The sequence below is a fragment of the Heterodontus francisci genome, chromosome 11, assembly GCF_036365525.1.
Source record: "Heterodontus francisci isolate sHetFra1 chromosome 11, sHetFra1.hap1, whole genome shotgun sequence".
NCBI lineage: Eukaryota > Metazoa > Chordata > Chondrichthyes > Heterodontiformes > Heterodontidae > Heterodontus > Heterodontus francisci.
This window is the reverse complement of record NC_090381.1, coordinates 91,840,495-91,864,374: the sequence shown is the minus strand read 5'-3', so window position 1 is coordinate 91,864,374 and position 23,880 is coordinate 91,840,495. Positions and strand designations below refer to the sequence as shown.

The window sequence follows — 23,880 nt, the reverse complement described above, 5'->3', positions numbered from 1 at the left end:
TCACTTTGTTTTCAAACTCTGGCGCGCCTGGACTCCTCTCCGCTCCTCTCCGGAAGGTAAGTGCTCTAGGCCGCAATCCTCGGGCTGTATTTATCCGCTGCTCACTCCCTGTTCTTCCCATAGGTCCACTCCTCTCCGCTGCTCTCCTGGAAGGCAAGTGATCTAGGCCGCGATCCTCGGGCTCTATTTATACGCTCCACGCTCTGTGTTCTTCCTGCAGGTTCGCTCCTCTCCGCTGCTCTCCCAGAAGGTAAGTCATAATGATAATGATAACCAGAGTTTGACAGGAAGGGACAGAGGGTATAAACTTAAGGGTGTACCAGCAAATAAGATCAGAGTAGGGAAAAATGCTACAAAGACAAAATTAAAGGCTCTTTATCTGAATGCATGCAGCATTCATAACAAGTTGGATGCACTGATAGCACAAATAGAAATAAATGGCTATGATATGATAGCCATTACAAAGACATGGTTGCAAGATGACCACGGCTGGGAACAGAATATTCAAGGGTATTTGACATTTTGGAAGAATAGGAAGAAAGGAAAAGGAGAGGGGGGTAGCTCTGTTAATAAAGGATGAGATCAGTACAATATTGAGAAATGATCTTGGTTCAGAAGATCAAAATGTAGAATCAGATTGGGTGGAGATAAAAAATAGCAAGGGAAAGAAGTCACTGGTGGGAATAGTTTATAGGCCCTCTAACAGTAGCTACACTGTAGGACAGAATATAAATAAAAAAAGGGGGGCTTGTAGGAAATGTACTGCAATAATGGTGGGTGATTTTAATTTTCATATCGATTGCACTAATCAAATTGGCAAAGGTAAACTGGAGGATGAGTTCATAGAGTGTATTTGGGACAGTTTCTTAGAACAATACATTCTGGAACCAACCCAGGAGCAGGCTATTTTAGACCTGGTAATGTGTAATGAGACTGGCTTAATAAATGACCTCATAGTAAAGGATCCTCTAGGCAAGAGTGATCATAACATGATAGAATTTCACATTCTATTTGAGGGTGTAAAGTTTGTGCCTGAAACTAGTGTCTTAAACTTAAATATAAAGGCAATTACAAAGGTATGAAGACATAGGTGACAAAAATAGACTGGGAAAATAAGTTAATAGGTCAGACAGTAAAGAAGCAGTGGCGGACATAGAAGCATAGAAAAATTACAGAAGGAGGCCATTCAGCCCATCGTGTCCATGCTGGCCGAAAAACTAGCCGCCCAATCTAATCCCACCTTCCAGTACTTGGTCCATAGCCTTGCAGGTTACAGCACTTCAGGTGTATGTCCAGGTACCTTCTAAAAGAATTCAGGGGTTCTGCCTCCGCCACCATTCCTGGCAGTGAATTCCAGACACCTACCACCCTCTGGGTGAAAATGTTTTCCCTCATGTCCCCTCCAATCCTTCTACCAATCACCTAAAATCTGTGCTCCCTAGTAATTGACCTCTCCGCTCGGGGAAACAGGTCCTTCCGGTTTACACTATCTAACCCCCTCATAGGTTTGTATACCTCAATTAAGTCACCCCTCAGCCTCCTAAGGAAAATATCCAATCCAATCTTTCCTCACAGCTGCAACTTTCAACACTGACAACATTCTTGTAAATCTCCTCTGTACTGTCTCCAGAGCAATTATGTCCTTCCTGTAATGCGGTGACCAGAACTGTACACAATAGTCCAGCTATGGCCTAAGCAGCATTTTATGCAGTTCCAGCATGACATCCCAGCTTTTGCATTCTGTACCTCGGCCAATAAAGGAAAGCATTCCATATGCCTTCTTCACCACGCTATCTACCTGTCCTGCCACCTTCAGGGACCTGTGGACATGCACTCCAAGGTTTCTACCCTTCTCAATATCCTCCCGTTTATTGTGTATTCCCTTGCTTTGTTTGCCTCCCCAAATGCAATACCTCACACATTTCTGGATTGAATTCCATTTGACACTTATCCGCCCTCTCAACCAAACCATTGATATCATTCTGGAGTCTACGGCTATCCTCTACTATCAATGACACGGCTAATTTTTGTGTCATCAGCAAATGTCCCAATAATGCCTCCCACATTTAAGTCCAAATTACTAATATATAGAACAAACAGCAAGGGACCAACACTGAGCCCTGTGAAATGCCACTGGAAACCGCTTTCCGTTCGCAAAAACATCTGTGAACTACTACCCTTTGTTTCCTGTCACTGAACCAATTTTGGATCCAACCTGCCACATTCCCCTGTATCCCATGGGCTTTCATTTTACTGACCGGACTGCCATGTGGGACCTTCTCAAATGCCTTACTAAAATCCATGTAGACCACATCCGCTGCACTACCTCATCAATTCTCCTTGTTGCTTCCTCAAAAAACTCAATCAAGTTAGTAAAACATGGCTTTCCCTTAACAAATCCATGCTGACTACCCCTGATTAATGTGTGCCTTTCCAAGTGGCAGTTTATCCTGTCCCTCAGAATTGATTCTAATAATTTACCCACCACCGAGGTCAGACTGACTGGCCTATCCCTCGCACTCTTTTTAAACAATGGTACAACATTCGCAGACGTCCAATGGTCTGGTACCTCACCTATATCTAGTGAGGATTTGAAGATGATCCTCAGCGCATCCGCTATTTCCTCCCTAGCTTCCTTTAACAACCTGGGATACAATCCATCCAGCTCTGGTGATTAATCCACTTTCAAGGATGTCTAGTACTTCCTCTCTCATTATGTTTTTAAGCAGCTATTTCATAACTCTCAACAAAGATATATTCCATTGAGAAAGAAAGACTCTATGAGAAGGATGCACCATCCGTGGCGAACTAAGGAAGTTAAGGATGGTATCAAATTGAAAGAAAATGTATAAAATGCTGCAAAGATTAGTGGTAGGTCAGGAGATTTGGAAAATTTTAGAAACTAGCAGAAGGTGACTAAAAAAAGGGAGATATTAGAATATGAGAGTAAACTGGCAAGAAACATAAAACAGACAATAAGCTTCTACAAATATATGAAAAGGAAGAGAGTAGCTAAAGTAACTGTTGGTTCTTTAGAGGATGAGACTGGGGAATTAATAATGGGAAACAAGGTAATAGCAGAGACTTTAAACCAGTATTTTGTATCTGTCTTCACAGTAGAAGACACAAAAAGCATCCCAAGAATAGCAGAAAATCAAGATGCAAAAGGAGAGGGAGGAACTTAAAACAATCACTAGCACTAGGGAAAAACTACTAGGAAAACTAATGGGACTAAAGGCTGACAAGTCTCCCTGGACCTGATGGCCTGCATTCTAGGGTCTAAAAAGAGGTAGCTGCAGAGATAGTGGATGTATTGGTTGTGATCTTCCAAAAATCCCTAAATTCTGGGAAGGTCCCAGTGGATTGGAAAACCACAAATGTAACACCTCTCTTCAACAAAGTGGGGTGGGGGGCCAACAGAAAGAAGGAAACTATAGGCCAGTTAGCCTAACATTTGTCATTTGAAAAATTCTGGAATCTATTATTAAGGAAGTAGTAGCAGGACATTTAGAAAATTATAATGCAATCAGGCAGAATCAACATAGTTCTGTGAAAGGAAAATCGTGTTTGACAAATTTATTCGAGTTCTTTGAAGATGGATAAAGGAAGCAGGGTGGATAAAGAACAAAGAACAAAGAATAGTACAGTACAGGAACAGGCTATTCGGCCCTCCAAGTCTGCGCCGATCTTGATGCCTAACTAAATTAAAACCTCCTGCAATTCCGGGGTCCGTATCCCTCTATTCCCATCCTATTCATGTATTTGTCAAGGGAACAAAGGGGAACCAGTATAGATATAGTGTAATTGGACTTCCAAAAGGCATTCGATAAGGTGCCCAATAAAAGGTTACTACACGAGATAAGAGCTCATGGTGTTGGGGGTAATATATTAGCATGATAGAGGTTTTGCCAACTAATAGGAAACAGAGGGTCGGGATAAGTGGGGCATTTTCAGGTTGGCAAACTGTAACTAGTGGGGTGCCATAGGGATCAGTGCTGGGACCTCAACTGTTTACGATCTATATTAATGACTTGGATGAAGGGACTGAGTGCATTGTTGTCAAATTTGCTGATGATACAGAAATAGGTAGAAAAACAAGTTGTGAGGAGGACACAAAGGACTGGATTTTATGTTGGAGACGGGGCTAGCCCACCTCTGCCTTTTCATGCTGCCCGCCCCGGTGTGATACTCTGGTCTTTTTAAATCTAAGTTTCGGAAGCCAGGATCCTTTAAAGACAGTGATCCTGCTGCCAACAGCTGCTGGCCAGTCAGAGGGCCGGCAGCTCAGCAGTATCTGCAGCGCCACCGGGAGTTGTGGCCACTCCTGATACTGCGGAGACCTTGAACCCAGGCCCAGCGTTGGAACACTGGATCTCAGGTAAGTGAAGCGGGGTTGCTGGGGCTAGTCCAGTAGTCCTTGGTGATTAGGAGGGATGGGGGTGGGGTGGGTGGTCATGCATTCCAGAGGAGGGGGTTCCGGGAGGTAAAGTGGTTCCTGGCTGGGTTCCTCAGTGGGCCACAGATTGCCTACGGAGGAGGGACCCACCCCCAAGCCTACAGGGAGTGTGGCTAGTGTTACAAGATGCCTTCCCCGCATGGTGGAGGTACCATCTGCTGCTGGTGAGGTCCCCGTCACTGATAAGATGCCAGCAGTGGCGGGAAGAGGCACTAAATTGACGGTTAATAGGCCATTTAAGGGCCTCGATTGATCTCTGGGCGGGAAGGCTGTCATCAGCTTATCCCGTCCCAGGGAAGATCGTTTGCCCCCCCCCCCACCCCCACCACCACCACCTGTCGTGATATCTGTGGCCCCACCTCCGACTCCACCTCAGGGGGCAATATAAAATCCTGCCCAAAGTGTCTGCAAAGGGATATAGATAGGTTAGGTAAGTGGGCAAAAATTTGGTAGATGGAGAATAAGGTGGGAAAGTATAATATTATCCACTTTGGCAGGAAGAATAGAAAAGCAGAATATTATTCACAAGGAGAGAGACTGCAGAATGCTGCGGTACAGAAGGATCTGGGTGTCCTTGTACATGCATCACAAAATGTTAGCATGCAGGTACAGCAAGTAATTAGGAAGACAAATGGAATGTTGGCATTTATTGCAAGGTGGATGGAGTATAAAAATAGGGAGTCTTACTACAACTGTACATGGCATTGGTGAGACTGCAACTAGAGTACTGCATACAGTTTTAGTCTCCTTACTTAAGGAGGGATAAACTTGCATTGGAAGCTGTTAGAGAAGGTTCACTAGGTTGGTTCCTGGGATGAAGGGGTTGTCTTATGAGCAGGTTGTGCCTATACTCATTGGCGTTTAGAAGAATGAGAGGTTCATCTTATTGAAACATATAAGATTCTGAGGGGGCTTGATATGGTAGATGCAGAGAGGATGTTTCCTCTCATGGGGGAATCTAGAACTAGGGGGCACAGTTTAAAAATAAGGGATCTCCCTTTTAAGATGGAGATGAGGAGGAATTTCTTCTCTCAGAGGGTCATTAATCTTTGGAATTTTCTTCCCCAGACAGCAGTGGAGGCTGGGTCATTGAATATATTCAAGACTGAGTTAGACAGATTTTGATCTACAAGGGAGCTGAGGGTTATGTGGGGGGGGGGGGGGGGGGGGGGGCGGGGTGGGGAGGGTGCGGGGGGAAGGCAGGACAGTGGAGTTAAAGCCACAATCAGATCAGCCATGATCTTATTGAATGGCAGAACCGACTTGAGGAGCTGAATGGCCTCCTCCTGCTCCTATTTCTGATGTTCTTCTGTACAGTGGATGAACGGCCACTTATTGGGATAAAAATTCATGTGGACCTGTTTCCGGGCTCAGAATTTTTGCTTCAGTTGGCAACGGGTACCCAAACAAGAGGACCAAGGGCTGATAGAAATTGTTCCTCAGGTTTCATCTGAATTATTGTGGTGAGCTGCTTGCACCTTCATGGCACCTCAAATGATGGGAGATGTCAATCTCGGGCAGCCTTGCACAGTGGAAGCAAATAAGGTCCAGCCACTTGCTCCCATGGAAACTCTGGATGGGCAGCCCACGCGCCTTTCTGGCTTCCAGCCTAGGGTTTTAAAATTCCTCCTTTTGTGTCAGTTTGTGGATGCAGCAACTAACACAGAAGCATATGCAAACACTATAGCATTACTTAGAGTATACTGTACACACTACTGTACTTGGTCAGCCATGGCTCAATTGGTAATATTCTTACTTCTGAGTCCAATGGCCCCGTGTTCAAGCCACGCTCCAGAGACTTGATCTCATATAACTGTGCTGCACTGTCAGAGCTGCCATCTTTCGAATGGAACCTGCGTGCTCTTTCAGGCAGGCGTAAAATATCCCATATCATTATTTGAAAAAGAACAAGAGAGCTCTCCCTGGTGTCCTGGACAATATTTATCTCTCAAACAGCACCTAAAACAGATTATCTAGTCAGTATCACATTACTGTTTGTGGGAACTTCTTGTGCACAATTTGGCAATTTCTTACATTACAAAGTGACTACACTTCAAAGATACTTCATTGACAGTAGAGCACTTTGGGATATTGTTATGACCAAGGCAGAAGTAGTACACTGTTAATGCAGTCCCACTACTTCACAGGTCATAGCATATAAAATAAAGTTTCACACCTTCCAAAGAAGAGCCAAATTAAGCACTTTATTTGACCCCCATAATAAAGCACACAAAACCAGGTTTCTTTAAACAACAACAGCATTAGCTATTTATTGGAAAAGAAATAATAAATCTTAACTACTAACTAAATCTATATATATGAAAAAACTCCTTATTTCCTTATACATCCACCAGTTCTCCTGTATCCACAGCACATGTTACTTCTTCAAAGAACTCCAATAAATTGGTTAAACATGATTTTCCTTTCACAAAATCATGTTGACTCTGTCTGATTACCTTGAATTTTTCTAAGTGCCCTGCCATCAAGTCTTCAATAACAGCTTACAACATTTTCCCTGTGACAAGTAGTTTCTTGCTTTCTGTCTCCCTCCCTTTTTGAATAATTGGCTATTTTCCAATCTAATGGACCCTTCCCTGAATCTAGGGAATTTTGGAACATCAAAACCATCTCATCAACTATCTCACTAACCACTTCTTTTAAGACCCTAGAATGAAGTCCATCAGGACCCGGGGTCTTGTCAGCCCGCAGCTCCAACAGTTTGCTCAGTACCACTTCCCTGGTGATTGTAAATTTCTTGAGTTCCTCCCTCCCTTACATTTCCTGATTTACAGCTATTTCTGGGATGTTACTTGTATTCTCTATGGTGAAGACAGATGCAAAATACCTGTTCAATTCATATGCCATCTCCTTATTATCCATTATTAATTCCCCAGTCTCACTTTCGATAGAGCCAATGCTCACTTTGTTAACACTTTTCTTTTTTAAATATCTATAGAAACTCTTACTACCTGTTTTTATATTTCTAGCCATCCTTCTCTTGTACTCTAATTTTTCCTCCTTATTAATCCTTTAGTCATTCTTTGCTGTTTTTTTATATTCTGTCCAATCTTCTGACCTGCTACCCATCCTTGTGCAATTATATGCTTTTTCTTTAAGTTTGATACCATCTTTAACTTTTTTAGTTAACCACGGATGGTGGGTTCTCCCCTTAGAATTTTTCTTTCTCCTTAAAATGCATCTATTCTGTGTATTCTCAAATATCCCCTTAAATGTCAGCCATGGCATCTCTATTGACCTATCCCTTAACCTAATTTTCCAGTTCACTTTTGCTAGCTCTGCTTTCATGCCCTCATAATTGCCCTTATTTAAAATTAAAATATTAGTCTTAAACACACTCTTCTCTCCCTCAAACTGAATGTAAAATTTAATAATAATTGCTGCTGCCTAGGGGCTACTTCACGATGAGATCATTAATTACTTCGATCTCGTTGCACAGTACCAGGTCGAGTATAGCCTGCTCTCTGGTTGGCTCCAGAACCTGCGGTTCTAAGAAACTATCCCAAAAACGTTCTACGATCTAGGCTACTTTTGCCCATCTGATTTTTCCAGTCTATATGTAGACTAAAATCCTCCATGATTATCGCTGTACCTTTCTGACATGCACCCATTATTTCTTCCTTTATACCGTGTCCTACCATGTGGTTACTGTTAGGGGGCCTGTGCACCATTCCCGCAAGTGACTTCTTGCCTTTATAATTTCTCATCTCGACCCAAACCACTTCTACATCCTGGTTTCTGAATTTAGGTCATCCCTCTCTATTGTGCTAATACTATCATTAATTAAAAGAGCCACCCCTCCACCTTTTCCTAGCTTCCTGTCCTTCCTAAATGTCATATACTCTTCAATATTCAGGTCCCACTCTATGTCATCCTGCAACCATGTCTCTGTAATGGCTATCAGATCATACTTATTCACTTCTATTTGCGCTATCAGTTCATCTGTTTTGTTTCGAATGCTATGTGCATTCAGATATAGAGCCTTTAGTTTTATCCTTTTATTACTTTTGTAACCTCTAGCCTTGTCTGCTGATTTACTCTTAGATTTGTAATCACTGTCCCTTCCTGTCACAGTCTGTTGATCTTTTCCCGTATTAATACCTTTCTCTCTTACCTTGTCTCTACTCTTCGATTTACCACATCTTCCCAAATTTTATCTCTTGCCCCCACTATTTAGTTTGAAACCCTCTCTACTTCCCTAGTTATGTAGCTTGCTATAACACTGGTCCCAGCATGGTTCAGGTGTAGACTGTCCAAACGGTACAGCCCCCACTTTCCAGTACTGGTGGCCAGTGTCCCACAAACCGGAACCCACTTCTACCACACCAGTCTTTGAGACAGACATTCATTTTTCTAATCTTATTTGCCCTACTCCAATTTGGACGTGGCTCAAGGAATAATCCAGAGATTATTACCTTTGAGGTTGTGCTTCTTAATTTGGTGCCTAGCTCCTCTTACTGACTATGCAGAACCTCTTTCCTTGTCCTGCCTATGTCGTTGGTACCTACATGGCCGATGACAACTGGATCCTCCCCCTCCCACTGTAAGTTCCTCTCCAACCTTGAGCAGATGTCCCGAACCCTGGCACCAGGCAGGCAACACAGCCATCTGGACTCTCACTCTTTGCTACAGAGAACAGTGTCAATCCCCCTCAGTATACTGTCCCCTACTACCACTACATTCCTTTTTGCTCCCCCTCTTGAATGGCTTCCTTTACCATGGTGCCATGGTCAGTCTGCTCATCCACAATACAGCCCTCGCTCTTGTCCATACAAGCTACAAGAACCTTGAACCTGTTGCTCAATTGCAAGAGCTAAAGCTCCTCCACTCCCACCTTCTCGATCCCCTTACCTGCCTGACTAGCAGTCACACCCTCTTGTCCCAGACCACTGACCAAAACAGAAGACCCTATCCTAAGGGGTGTGACTGCCTTCTGGAACAAAGTGTCCAGGTAACTTACTCCCTCCCTGATGCATCACAGTGTCTGCAGCTTGGCCTCCAGCTCAACCTCTTCAAGCCACAGACACTTAACTACAGACGTGATTGCCATGGATCACCACGGATACCAGGAGCTCCCACATAGTGTAGCCGTGACACATCATCTGTTACTTCTCTACTTTTACTCTTTCTCTTTTAATTACAGTTTGGCAACCTGTAAAAGACCCATTTATCCCTATTTGCTGTTTCCTGTTAGCTAACAAATCCTTTATCTATGTTAATATGTTACCCCCTACACCATGTGCTCTTATCTTGTGTAGTAACCTTTGATGAGGCACCTTATCAAATACCTTTTGGAAATCCAAGAACACCGCATCTGCAGGTTCCCCTTTATCCACCTTGCTTGTTACTTCCTCAAAGAACTCTAATAAATTAGTTAAACAGAATTTCCCTTTCGCAAAACCCTGTTGACTCTGTCTGATCCCATTATGATTTTATAAGTATCTTGCTATAATCTCCTTAATAATAAATTCTAGCAATAAACACCAACTTTCCATTTGCCTTCCTAATCACTTGCTGTACCTGTATACTAACTTTTTGTGATTCATGCACCAGGATACCCAAATCCCTCTGTATCACCAAGTTCTGCAATCTCTCTCCATTTAAATAGTATACTGCTTTTCTATTCTTCCTGCCAAAGTGGACTAGTTCAGATTTTCTCACATTATACTCTATCTGCCAAATTTTTACCCACTCACTTAACCTATCTATGTCCCTTTGTAGACTCTTTACCTCCTCTTGACAACTTACTTTCCTTCATATCTTGGTGTCATCAGTAAATTTAGCTACCATACATTCGGTGCCATCATCCAAGCCATTAATATAGATTGTACATAATTGAGGCCCCAGCAGGGATCCCTGTGGAACTCCACGAGTTACAGCTTGCCAACCTGTAAAAGACCCATTTATCCCTATTCTTTGTTTCCTATTAGCTAATGAATCCTTTATCTATGTTAATATGTTACCCCCTACACCATGTGCTCTTATCTTGTGTAGTAACCTTTGATGAGGCACCTTATCAAATACCTTCTGGAAATCCAAGAACATCACATCTGCAGGTTCCCCTTTATCCACCTTGCTTGTTACTTCCTCAAAGAACTCTAATAAATTAGTTAAACATGATTTCCCTTTCACAAACCATGTTGACTCTGTCTGATCCCATAATGATTTTCTAAGTATCCTGCTCTAACCTCCTTAATAATAGATTCTAGCATTTTCCCAATGACAGATGTTATGCTATCTGGCCTATAGTTTCCTGCTTTCTGCCTCCCTCCTTTCTTGAATAGAAGTGTTACATTTGCTATTTTCCTATCCGCTGCGACCCATCCAGAATCTAAGGAATTTTGGAAGATTATAGCCAATGCCTCTATTATCTCTGCAGCCACTTCTTTTAAGATCCTAGGATGCAAATCATCTGGTGCTGGGAACTTGTCAGCCTTTAGGTCTAATAACTTCCCAGCACCTTTTCCCTTCCGATGGTGATAGTTTTAAGTTCCTCCCCTTTCACCTCTTGATTTTCAATTATCTTTGGGAAGTTTTCTAAACCTTCTACGTGAAGACAGACACAAAATACCTGTTCAACGCCTCTGTCATTTCCTTGTTTTCCATTATCAATTCTCCACACTCATTCTCTAGAGGACCAACACTAGTTTTAGTTACTCTTTTCCTATTTAATTATCTGTAGAAACTCTTACTGTCTGTTTTTATATTACTAGCTAGCTTTCTCTCATACTCTACTTTTTCCCTCTTTATTTTTTTTAGTCATTCTTTGCTGGTTCTTAAAATCTGTCCAATCTTCTGACCGACCACTAATCTATGCAGATTTATACAGTGTTTCTTTCAATTTGATACTATCCTCAACTTCCATATTTAGCCACTGATGATGCATCCTTCTCAAAGATCTTTCTTTCTTGCTGAGAGTTATTACATATCTCCTTACGAGTCTGCCACTGCATCTCTACTGCCCTACCTTTTAACCTAGTTTCCCAGTTCACTTTAGCTAGCTCTGCCTTCATACCTTTATTTAATTGTGACAACATATCACATGTTCAGGAGCTGTTACTAAGGTATTCAGGAATCCTGGAGTACAGTGATAAATCAGTATCTTCTACCTCATCTGTACTCTATATTTTAACATTGCTAACTGTAGCTGTCATTGATTCAGTGCGCAGATTTTATATACAAAATGATGCCACATTCTGAATTCTCCCAATTATTGATCATTCACTTTTTTATGAAATGCTCTTACAACTTGTTTTTTTTTCTGTTGGTTTTTAAAAATTATTTTGATCAATATGTCTGATAAGTACTAAAGAGACCAGCAAATGCTATAAATCAAGGTGGGGGGAAGGGTCAACAATCCAGCTTTGCCACAGTACACAATCTTGACAAAGTGGAGTTACTGTCAATAACAAACATAAATCAGTCAGAACATGCTAACTAAATCAATTCTAGTGGCTGTGGGCAGGCAGCAGACATGAAGCACATTGTGCTTAAACTGAAGCAATCATTTTAAGTAACAACTGTGGCAGACCAACTGTCATAGCGAACTCAGTTAGACATTCATTATCGGTAGGTTATGGGCTGTTCTTCCTGATGGGGTTGTGTGTGACAACGCTGCATCACAAATGAGAAATTGGATCCCTGGAAGGTGCATACCAGATGCCAAGTCTCTAGAAACTGTTAAATCAAAATCCAAGCTTATCTCAGTCTTCAGCTTCCAGCTAATATTTGCTTCAAGGTGACAGAACAATATTAATAAAGAGAAGACTGCCTTGTAATTATTTGGTTCTGAGATTTGATCACTATCACAGAAAAATGAAGCTATTTAAAATGGATCTGATAACTGCTTGGTAGTGAATGGTTTTACAGTTGAAGCTGACACCTCCCCATTGGTTCAGTGAGCAAATGCATCTTCTGGTGTGGTACTGAAATTTATGGGTAACATTTTCATCTTCACCAACTGAGCGATAAGGATTGCTTGGGTGGAATGCATAGAGGAAATTCTGGCTGGCTGGATTGTAGTCCAGTTAGAGCACCGGCCTGATTTTCCTTCCATTCCAATGAATAGACAAAAAATACTCCTTACCATTTTGGAAAGTGACTGCAATTCTCACCGCCAGACTTTCCTGTCTGCACTCTGCTCAGGTGATGTTTAACACCCAGGTGATAAAGATAAAATGTCTGATGCATGCACACCAAAATAACTCCCAGGTACAAGCTTTTGATTTGAGGACAGTTGGATGAGAAAACAAGCCAGGGACCAGACTCCTGATTGCTATCTGGTGATAACAAAAATAAAAAACACTGGAAAAACTCAGCAAGTCAGGCAACACCTATGGAGAGAGAAACAGAATGAATATTTCGGATCAATAATTTTTCAGAACTGGGAAAAATTAGAAATGCAATAGATGTTAAGCAAGTGAAAAGGGGAAGATGGAAAAAGAACAAAAGGGAAGGCATGTGACAGGGTTGAAGACAGGAGAGATTAAATGACAAAAGAGTTGGTGGTGCAGGGCCAAAGGGAGTGGTAATGGGACAAGTAGAGAAACAAAAGATGTGTCAAGAGGAGGTGTGAATGGCAAACTGATGAACAGTTGCCATCTGAAAGCAAAAACAAAGGAAAAACAACACTAAAACTGAAACTTGCAAAGAAATGGGGGCAGAGATTATGATCTGAAATTGTTGAACTCAATGTTGAGTCGGGAAGGCTATAGCGTGCCCAATAGAAAGATGAGGTGCTGTTCCTCGAGCTTACCTTGAACTTCATTGGAACACTGCAGGAAGCTGAGGACAGAGAGGTCTGCGTGAGTGCAAGCTGGAGAATTAAAATGACAGGCGACCGGAAGCTCGGGGTCATGCTTATGGACTGAATGGAGGTGTTCCGCAAAGTGCTCACCCAATCTGCATTTGGACTCCTCAGTATAGAGCAGACTGCATTGTGAGCAGCAAATATGATATACTAGATTGAAAGAACTACACATAAATTGTTGTATATGGGTGAGAAGCTTCTGATATGTCTTCCTTTTTCCTTAACCTGGGAGTTTCCTGGTGTGCATGCGTCAGACTTTTTATCGTGACCACCTGGTAGGAGCAACAAGTCCAGAGAACCATGGATGACCAGAAACATTCAGGGTACGATGAGAAGGAAAAGAGAGGCTTTTAGCAAATACAAGGAGAGCAAATCAATGGAAGCATTAGTGGAGTACAGAAAGTGTAGCATGGAGCTTAAGAAAGCAATTAGGAGAGCAAAGAGGGGATATGAGAAAGCTCTGGCTGGTAAAAGTAGGGAAAATCCCAAGATATTCTATAAGTATATCAATGGGAAGAGGATAACCAGGGAAAGAGTAGGACCCATTAGGGACCAAGGGGGAAATTTGTGGGTGGAGCCAGAGGACATTGGTACGGTGTTGAACAAATACTTCACATCTGTCTTCACCCAAGAGAAAGAGGATGTAGATATGGAACTTAGGGAGAGAGACTGTGAGGTTCTTGAGCAAATTGTCAAAGGGAGTGACAAGGTATTGGAGGTTTTGGAAGGCTTAAAAGTGGACAAATCTCCAGGTCCGGACGATTTGTGTCCCAGGATGCTGTGGGAGGTGAGGATGGAGATTGCAGGGGCTCTGACCCTAATTTTTAATTCCTGTCTGGCACGGGGGAGGTGCCAGAGGACTGGAGAACAGCGAATGTGGTCCCACTATTTAAGAAAGGTTGCAGAGATAAGCCAGGGAACTATAGACCAGTGAGTCTCATGTCAGTGGTAGGGAAACTATTGGAGAAAATTCTGAAGGAGAGAATCTCTTGGAGAGGCAAAATTTGATTAGGAATAGTCAGCATGGCTTTGTCAGAGGGAGGTCATGCCTAACAAATTTGATTGAATTTTTTGAGCATGTGACCAGGTAGATGAGGGTAGTGCAGTTGATGTAGTTTTCATGGATTTCAGCAAAGCCTTTGACAAGGTCCCACATGGGAGACTTATCAAGAAAGCAAATGCACATGGGATACAAGGTAACTTGATAAGGTGGATTCAAAATTGGCTTAGCTGCAGGAGACAGAGAGTGATGACAGACGGCTGTTTTAGTGACTCGAAGCCAGTGTCCAGTGGCGCACCAGAGAAATCTGTGCTGGGTCCCCTATTGTTTGTCATTTATATAAACGACATAGATGACTATGTGGGTAGGATCAGTAAGTTCGCGGATGACACAAAGATTGGCTGAGTGGTTAACAGTGAGGTGGAGTGTCTTAGGTTACAGGAAGATATAAAAGGGATGGTCAAATGGGCAGAAAAGTGGCAGATGGAATTTAACGCTGAAAAGTGGAGGTGATACACTTTGGAAGGAGTAATGTGACACGGAAGTATTCAATGAATGGCCTGACACTGAGAAGTTCCGAGGAACAAAGGGACCTTGGCGTGTTTGTCCAGAGATCTCTGAAGGCAGAAGGGCAGGTTAATAGGGTGGTGAAAAAGGCATATGGGACACTTGCCTTTATCAATCGAGGCATAGATTACAAAAGCAGGGAGGTCATGTTGGAGTTGTTCAGAACTTTGGTAAGACCACAGCTGGAGTACTGTGTGCAGTTTTGGTCGCCACATTATAGGAAGGATGTGATTGCATTGGAGGGGGTGCAGAGGCGATTTACCAGGATGTTGCCTGGGATGGAACATTTAAGCTATGAAGAGAGGTTGAATGGGCTTGGTTTGTTTTCACTGGAGCAGAGAAGACTGAGGGGTGACCTGATCGAGGTGTACAAGATTATGAGGGGCATCGACAGGGTGGATAGGGAGCAGCTGTTCCCCTTAGTTGAAGGGTCAGTTATGAGTGGTCACAAGTTTAAGGTGAGGGGCGGGAGGTTTAAGGGGGATTTGAGGAAGAACTTTTTTACCCAGAGGGTGGTGACGGTCTGGAATGCCCTGCCTGGGAGGGTGGTAGAGGCAGGTTGCTTCACATCGTTTAAAAAGTACCTGGATGAGCACTTGGCACGTCATAACATTCAAGGCTATGGGCCAAGTGCTGGCAAATGGGATTAGGTAGACAGGTCAGGTGTTTTAATGCATTGGTGCAGACTCGATGGGCTGAAGGGCCTCTTCTGCACTGTATTATTCTGTGATTCTGTGATTCTGGGTGTTTCCTCAACATGGTTGACAGGGCCCTCGGCCAGGTCTGTCCCATTTCCTGCACTTCTGCTCTCATGCCTTCCCCTCCCTTTCAGAACCATGATAGGGTTCCCCTTGTCCTCACCTTCCACCCCACAAGCCTTTGAATTCAACGGATCATCGTTGGCCATTTCCACCCCCTCTAGCATGATGCCACCACCTAACACATCGTCCTCTCTACTCCCCTTTCAGCATTCCAAAGGGACCATTCCCACTGTGACACCCTGATACATTCCTCAATCACCCCAACACCCCCTCCACTTCCCACAACATCTTTCCATGCAAACGCAGGGGATGCAGCACTTGCCCTTTCATCTCCTTGCTTGTCACTGTCCAAGGCCCCAAACACTCGTGAAACAGAGATTAATATGTACTTCTTTCAAATTAGTATACTGTATTCACTGTTCACTATCCAGTCGTCTCTACACTGAGGAGACAAAACGTAGTTTGGGTGACCACTTTTCGGAACACCTCCAATCAGTCTGCAAGCTTGACCCTGAGCTTCTGGTCACCTGGAATTTTAATTCTCCACCTTGCTCTCATGCTGACCTCTCTGTCCTCGGTCTCCTGTGCTGTTCCAATGAAGCTCGACATAAGCTCAAGGAACAGCACCTCAGTTTTCAATTAGACGCATTACATTCTTCCAGACTCAACACTGAGTTCAACAATTTCAGACTGTAAACTCTGCCCATATTTTGTTTCCTTTTCCTTTGCAGGTTTCAGTTTTAGTCTCGTTTTTCTCTTGTTTGCCATAAGTCTGCCATTCACACTTCCTCTAGACACATCTTTGGTTTTTACACTTGTCTCCCATTACCACTCCTTTTGGCCCTGCACCACCAACGCTTTTGTCATTTAATCTCTCCTGTCTTCCACCCTGTCACATACCTTCCCTTCAGTTCTTTCACCACCCTCTCCCCCCATTCACCTGCTTAAAACTTATTACATTTCAAACTTTTCCCAGTTCTGAAGAGAAATCACTGACCTGAAACATTGGGTTGGATTTTATGTTGGACGGACGGGAGCTGGCCACCGACGTAAAAGTCGGCAGTGAACCCGCTTCCGCCTAGCCCGGAGATCCGTCCTGCATTTTACAGGTCCCCGGGCTTCAATTGTTCCAAGGCAGGACTTCCACCCACTTGCCGGGAGCGGTAGCCACTGCTAGGACTGCAGCCCAACTGAGGGCATGGAGCCAGGAGTGCAGGTAGGTTTGGTTTGCCTCTCCGAGGGTAATCGGTTGGGCCCCGGCGAGGCAAGGGGATTGTTTTGGGGGGAATGGGAGGGGTGTCTTGGTTCTGTGGGGTGATTGGGGAAGTGGGCGCGGCCTTCAATCGGGCACCCTGTGTCCGATCGTCAGGGCCCTCGCCCCCTCCCCCCCCACTGTGCGCTGAGAGACCGCCAAGTTTCACCGGGCAGCCTTTCACGTAAAATCCCCGTGGAGCCCCGGTAAATAGCCACTTAAGGGCCTTGATTGGCCTGGGGCGGGTGGCCTGTTTTACGCCCCCCACCCCGCCCTACGTAAAGTGGGGCGGAGGCGGGAGCGGGTTGGGAAGGCCTCCCGGAGCCTCCCGCTCAATTTTACGCCACCCCCCTGCCACCATCTGGCTCGCTGGGGTGGTGTTAAATTCCGGCCATTAACTCTGTTTCTCTCTCCACAGATGCTGCCTGACCTGCTGAGTATTTCCAGCATTTTCTGCTTTTATGTCAGATTTTCAGCATCCGGAGTATTTTGCTTTTGTGATGCTGTCTGGTGACCCTGGTTGCAAAGTGTCAGCATGTGGAGATCAGATGAGACAGGCTCAGCTGCAATACCTTCCACAATCAAATGCCTCCTGACACACAGGGGTGGATTTTAACTCGCAGCCGGTTTCTGGTGGGAAACTGCCCCAGTGAGTTGATGTCCCACCCAGCATGAGGCCATGCTGATTTTACTTGTTGGGCATCATTTAACTTCTGCCAGTCCACTCTGTGCCTGGAAGAGGGTGCAGAGTGACAGTCGGGTGGTGAAGAGCAAGGGTGGTTCGTGGTTTCCAGCTGAGTGACGGGGAGGGAGTTTCAGAGGCCACGTTCCACTGTTGTCTGTTTGGGAGGAAGATCTATACCAATGAATTTGACTTCATTCATAACAAGGTGCTAGAAAGGCAAAAAGAGCATCAAATAGTTACATTTTCAGGATGGACAGTATATACACAAGGGTGCTAAATAGAATAAGGTAAAATTTATGAAGTTCTGAAGGATCGTAGAATCATACAGCATAGAAGGAAACCATTCAGCCCATCATGCATGTGCTGGCTCTATGAAAGAGTTAACCAATTAGTTCCACTCCCTCGCTCTTTTTCCATTGCCCTGCAAATCTTTTCTTTTCAAGTATATATCCTGTTCCTTTTGAAAACTATTATTGAATCTACATCCACCACCTAGTCAGGGAGAGCATTCCAGATTACAACCACAATGATCATCATACAGGAGCCAATGAGTACAGTTGAGTCTTACTGAACCAGATACAGGCTATTGTGGGACTATCAAGATCACAAACCAGGAAAATCATGGTATTGATCAATAGGAGCAAGTTGAGAATAACACAAATGAATATAACTTAGTAAACGACAGGCAACACAATTTCAGAAGGGAAAGATCCTGCCTGACCAATCTCACTGACTTTTTTCAGAAAGTGACATGCAGGGTAGAATTACTGTGGGGTTTCTCCTTCAGTAGGACAGTGGTAGAAACCCTAAGGAAAGAGCATAAACAGTTGTTTGCATCATTTTTCTTGGGTTGTGCTGATCCGCCACCAAGGTTACAGAGAGAGATTGGAAAAATCTCTGCAGAAATTCCACATGACAAAGTGGATGTTGGACAGCTTTTTGATGTAGTGTATATGCTTTTCCAGAAAGCTTTTAATAAAGTTGTGCATAAAAGGTCGCTTTCCAATTTTAAGGCAGCAGGATGAGTAATGCAGGTAATACTTGAAGATGGATGAGGAATTGGCTGCCAGAAAGGAGGCTGTGGGAGGTGCACTGAGTGGATCAGCTGGAGATGATGTCTGATGAAAGCTAAGGAAGGAGTGGATAGAATTTGAAAATGGACAGAACTGCATAAGATGAAATTTAATACAGGACAGTATAGTTTGAGGGAAGAAGTGAGGGGGGAGCGAAGTCATGTCTATTCAATAAATGGTGTCAACTAGCTAAAAAGAGATTTGGAAGTATAGTTGACTCAGCATTTACTGGCAGTGAAAATGGTCTGCACCAGTAATGTGAAACACGCTTATAACAAATAGGCAGCCTGCTTTACACAAGGTTGGATTTTTTTAATGGTAAAATGGACTGCCATTGCATTATGAGTGCGAACAATTTCATCCCTACAATGTCCAATCGTTGTGAAGCAGCAATCAACAATAATCAGAATGTTGCGCTGTTAGGGGTAAATTTACCAATCTGCAATACCACTGCTGCATGTAATGTTCGAACTATTGGCCAGTAAATCAGAGGCAGAGCACCCCAAATTCCAAATGTATGTTGCTGGAAGGTGAGGCTCACTAACAACAGTGTGGAGTCTTAAAATTACCCCTCTATTGCAAAATCTAGTGCAAGTTAAAAAGTTAAATACGGGAAGTGATTAATATCCAGTTAGACTTTACCATGACTACTGTGCTCACGTCGGGTGACTGAGGCACAAGGAAAACATCAAAGCCTTGGAAGGCTGAAAGAGAAGGACCATGAGGCTAATCCCTATTGTCAAAGGACTGATGTACGGTTAAGAAAATTTAGAAAACTGTGTTTCCAAAATCTTAAAAGAAGGTAAACGTGAGGGGACCTTAGAGGAGTATAAGATACTGAACTGAGTTGAATAGAAAAAGTTAATCTCGAGCAATATTTTAAGTTAAATTTATAACAGAAGGACAATGGGTCATTGGTATAAACTAGTGAAAGAAAAGTTCAGAACTGATGACAGAACCTACTTCTGCAAACAAAGAGTGACTAATAATTGGATCGTCCAGATGGGCTATTGTAGCATAAAGTCTGGAATTATGCCAGGAACAGTTAAATGCTGTGATGGTGGGATCATAGGTTTATTTGAAGAGATGAGCTAAATGATGTGAATGATCAGTTCCATTTGTATTTATTTTTCTGATGTATCAAAGCCTAATCTGCTGATATGTTACTGATGAAAATGTTATATACTTATTGGTGGGAAACCAGGATGTTGGTTGCTCCTCTTCAAAGGAAGTTCTGATAAGATAGGGAAAGTGCCCATGTATTGTAGATAGCCAAAAGATGTTGATTGGCATCTGTAGTGTGTAAGGTACCAGGTAGCGTGCTTGCTAGTTTCCCATTCCCATGTCACTAATTCCACCTTCCAGCCCAATACACAGCATAGACCGTTGCCTTTTATTCTTGCTCTAGCAAGAGAGGGAGATTCAGGCAAGATAACTGAGAGGCGAGACCATTCCAGTCTGCTTTACATTTTTAAGTAGCCTATTACCTGTAACAATAATCATCTCATTTCAGAATGGGAAGGACAAATAGCTGTGCCTTTTCTGCTCTCTCTCATGCTTTTCTACTGGAGTAAGAGCAGGGTAAATCCCAGAGGAAACTCCCATCATATTAAGTGGTAATAGCACATGAAGTGTACACATTGAGTTGGAATCAGAAGTGGATTCAAAGGCCTAAATGAATGAAGAGAGACATCAGAGACATTTGGAACCTGAGAGTATGAGCAGCATAATGAAACATAGATCGGGACGAGGGATATCAGAACCACAAGTGCATGAGGCACATTAGTGAGAGAAATTGGGATGAGGAGGTCAAAAGATCAAGTGGGAAGAATCAGAGGCATAAAGAGCCTCAGAAGCATAAAACCTGTTGTTCACTGCTTTAAAAAAAAAAATCGCAGGGATTTTCTGGAACCTAGGTCTGTGTACCATCATGCTCAGCTGCAAGAAAGATAATGGATTTTTGAGATCTCCTCAGAAGTTGTCCTTGAGCACAAACATGGTTAATGGATAGGATGAGCATGGATGAACCTGCTGACCTTGTTTCACTTCATTTTTCATATGTTCATGTTGCAGTACTTGAATCAAAGAATTTTGAAGGGAAAAAAATGCTATTTGTAAATATTGCAAATTTTTTGTATTTGATGGCCCACTAATTTTAATAATGTAGAAAGAAAACTGAAGGCCAAATCTTGTTTTAAAGTCCTAACCACTAGTAATGCTAACTCCTGAGGGAAACAAAGAAAGAGAAAGATAACATGCCAATTTCAGGAAAAACTCTAGGAAATTCCTTTGACGCGCTAAGGCAATCAAGCATGTTTTAAGACACAATGAACTACCCATGATAAATTACTAGATATCCTTAAACTAATGACCCCACCCCCCCAACACTTGTCCCAATTTCCTTAGGATCACATTAAAATTAAAAATTCCATTAACTGGACCAGCTCCAAAATTCACAAACTTGTAACTCCATTTTACTTCTGATGTCCTTCAGTAGTCCTGTCTGCCAAAAAACCGCACCACACTCTTAAAAGTTTATAAGATCATCTGTTTCCAAGGCCTCCTTGAGCAAATTATTCCACATATTTACTACTCACTGAGTAAAAAAAAATACATCTTAACTGTATATTCACCTTTTCCTGTCTAAATTTGAATTCAAAGAACAAACAAAGAACAAAGAACAGTACAGCACAGGAACAGGCCATTCGGCCCTCCAAGCCTGCGCCGATCTTGATGCCTGCCGAAACTAACACCTTCTGCACTTCCGGGGCCCATATCCCTCTATTCCCTTCCTATTCATATATTTGTCAAGATGTCTCTTAAACGTCGCTATCGTATCTGCTTCCACCACCTCCCCTGGCAGCAAGTTCCAGGCACTCACCACCCTCTGTAAAAAACTTGCCTCGCACATCCCCTCTAAACTTTGCTCCTCACACCTTAAACCTATGTCCCCTAGTAACTGACTCTTCCACCCTGGGAAAAAGCTTCTGACTATCCACTCTGTCCATGCCGCTCATAACTTTGTAAACCTCTATCATGTCGCCCCTCCACCTCCGTCGTTCCAGTGAAAACAATCTGAGTTTTTCCAACCTCTCCTCATAGCTAATGCCCTCTAGACCAGGCAACATCCTGGTAAACCTCCTCTGTACCCTCTCCAAAGCCTCCACGTCCTTCTGGTAGTGTGGCGACCAGAATTGCACACAATATTCTAAGTGTGGCCTAACTAAGGTTCTGTACAGCTGCAACATGACTTGCCAATTTTTATACTCTATGCCCCTTGTCCTAGATCTTGTGTTAATAATAAACTGGGATCTACCATTGATGATTTTTAAATTACTCAATGAAGTAAATTCTCAGCCATCTTTTTAATCATTTAAACATTCCTTGTACTGTTCCTCTTTCCTCATAGCACAGGTACCCAATCTCATTTACTAACTTAGTTACCTTCTTAGCAGTCCCTACAAAATTACACTCATTTTTCAATCTCATTTGAACAGGTAGCTGCTGATTTAAACACTGCAGTCATATATCCCTTGGTCTCTTTCTTTGTTTATAGGTCCAAGCTGCACAATTAGAGAGTGCCATGTCACTACATACATTATAACATAATATTAATGACCCGGATTTTCAGTACTAATGACAATGAAACTGCCAGCATTTGATGTCACTACTCCTCTGAAACTGACAGTAATTTCTGGAGTCCACACATGCATAGCTAAACACGGAAATCCAGAGGTTGCTGTCGGTGATTCTACATTTCTTCGTAGGGTGCGCTGTTGAGGTGCTGCCAGAATGCAATCAATTAAAAATCATTCAACTGACGAGAACTTCTACTTTTACACTCTTAGTCTTGATGTAAAAACCCATGAAAAAATTACACCTTGTTGAAGGAGGTGTAGCTGGGCTTTTAATGGTGTACTAGGTTCGTAATTACTACTAAACAGCCTCACTGTCCCTGAAAGCTAATTTTATATTGCTCACTGTCAAATTTCTCCATTTTAATAAGAAGTTCCACTTATTTTTAAAGTTTGTTTAAGATATTTTAGCTTCTACCTTAATCCCATGCGTATATCCCAATTATTTATTTTGCTATCTGCAAAATTTACAATTAAAAGTGAAGGAATTTAGTAGTTTTTACTTGAGTATTACTGAAAAAAGAGACATGCTGTCAAGTCTTTTCATCAGGACAGACGCAAGAATGCCAAATCTCAAAGGGAGCAACCTCTGTGACAGCACATGCACAGACAAACATGAAAATTAGGAAGTTGCTGTCAGGGATGCCCTGTTCCTCCATAAGCTGTACTGTATGACTCTGCATTCAAACACAGGGAATGATGTGAAGATTCTCTACTAAGGGTGGTTTTGGAAAGGATGTTTCCTCTTGTAGGAGAATCTAGAACTGGGAGACACTGTTAAAAATAAGGTGTCTCTCATTTAAAACAGAGATGAGGAAATGTTTTGTCTCTCAGAGGGTCGTGAGACTTTGGAACTCTCTTCCTCAAAAGGTGGTGGAAGCAAAGTGTTTGAATATTTTTAGGCAGAGGTAGATAAATTCTTGATAAGCAAGGGGGTGAAAGTTATTGGGGATAGGAGGGAATGTGGATTTGAAGTTACAATCCGATCAGCCACAATCTTATTGCATGGTGGAGCAGGCTCGGTGCTCCTAATTCGTATGTTCGTATACCCAGTAAACTCACCAGAAAAAGTACAGACTTGTCCATTCCAGCGCAAGTACATTTTTCATTGAGTGAAAAGTCTTAATTATTGCTAAACAACCTCTCTGGCACTGAAAATTAACTTTTACAAATGTGGACTCTCATTCTTTCAGATTTTAACTGACACTTTAATTATAGCTCTTGGGTTTAAAGGGATCAAAGGATATGGGGGGAAAGTGGGAACAGGTTACTGAGTCGGATGATCAGCCATGATCATAATGAATGGCAGAGCAGGCTCGAAGGGCCGAATGGCCTACTCCTGCTCCTATTTTCTATGTTTCTATGTTTCTAATTATCATGGGAGATTTAAAAAAATCAAAAAGCTATTTTTTTAAATTCTGTCTGTTTTATCTCTCTTAATTCCAGCTTTTTTCCCTCTCTCTCTTTTGTTTTCTGTACCTAATTTGACATTGAATTAAAGATTCCAACTGACACTTCTTGGCTCAGACTCTATGCTGCTCTTCAATCTGATTAGTTAAGGGAATACATAGTTGTTTGTCATGTTCACACAGATTCTAGCTCCCCTGCAGAGGGTGCCACACTC

General features: G+C 42.7%; 1 protein-coding gene across 1 annotated transcript in view; it reads right to left on the bottom strand.

Moving 5' to 3' along the window:
• nyap2a (neuronal tyrosine-phosphorylated phosphoinositide-3-kinase adaptor 2a) overlaps nucleotides 1-23,880 on the bottom strand; it is a 165,951-nt gene that overhangs the window by 36,556 nt on the left and 105,515 nt on the right. The gene's annotated exons all lie outside the window — the stretch shown is intronic.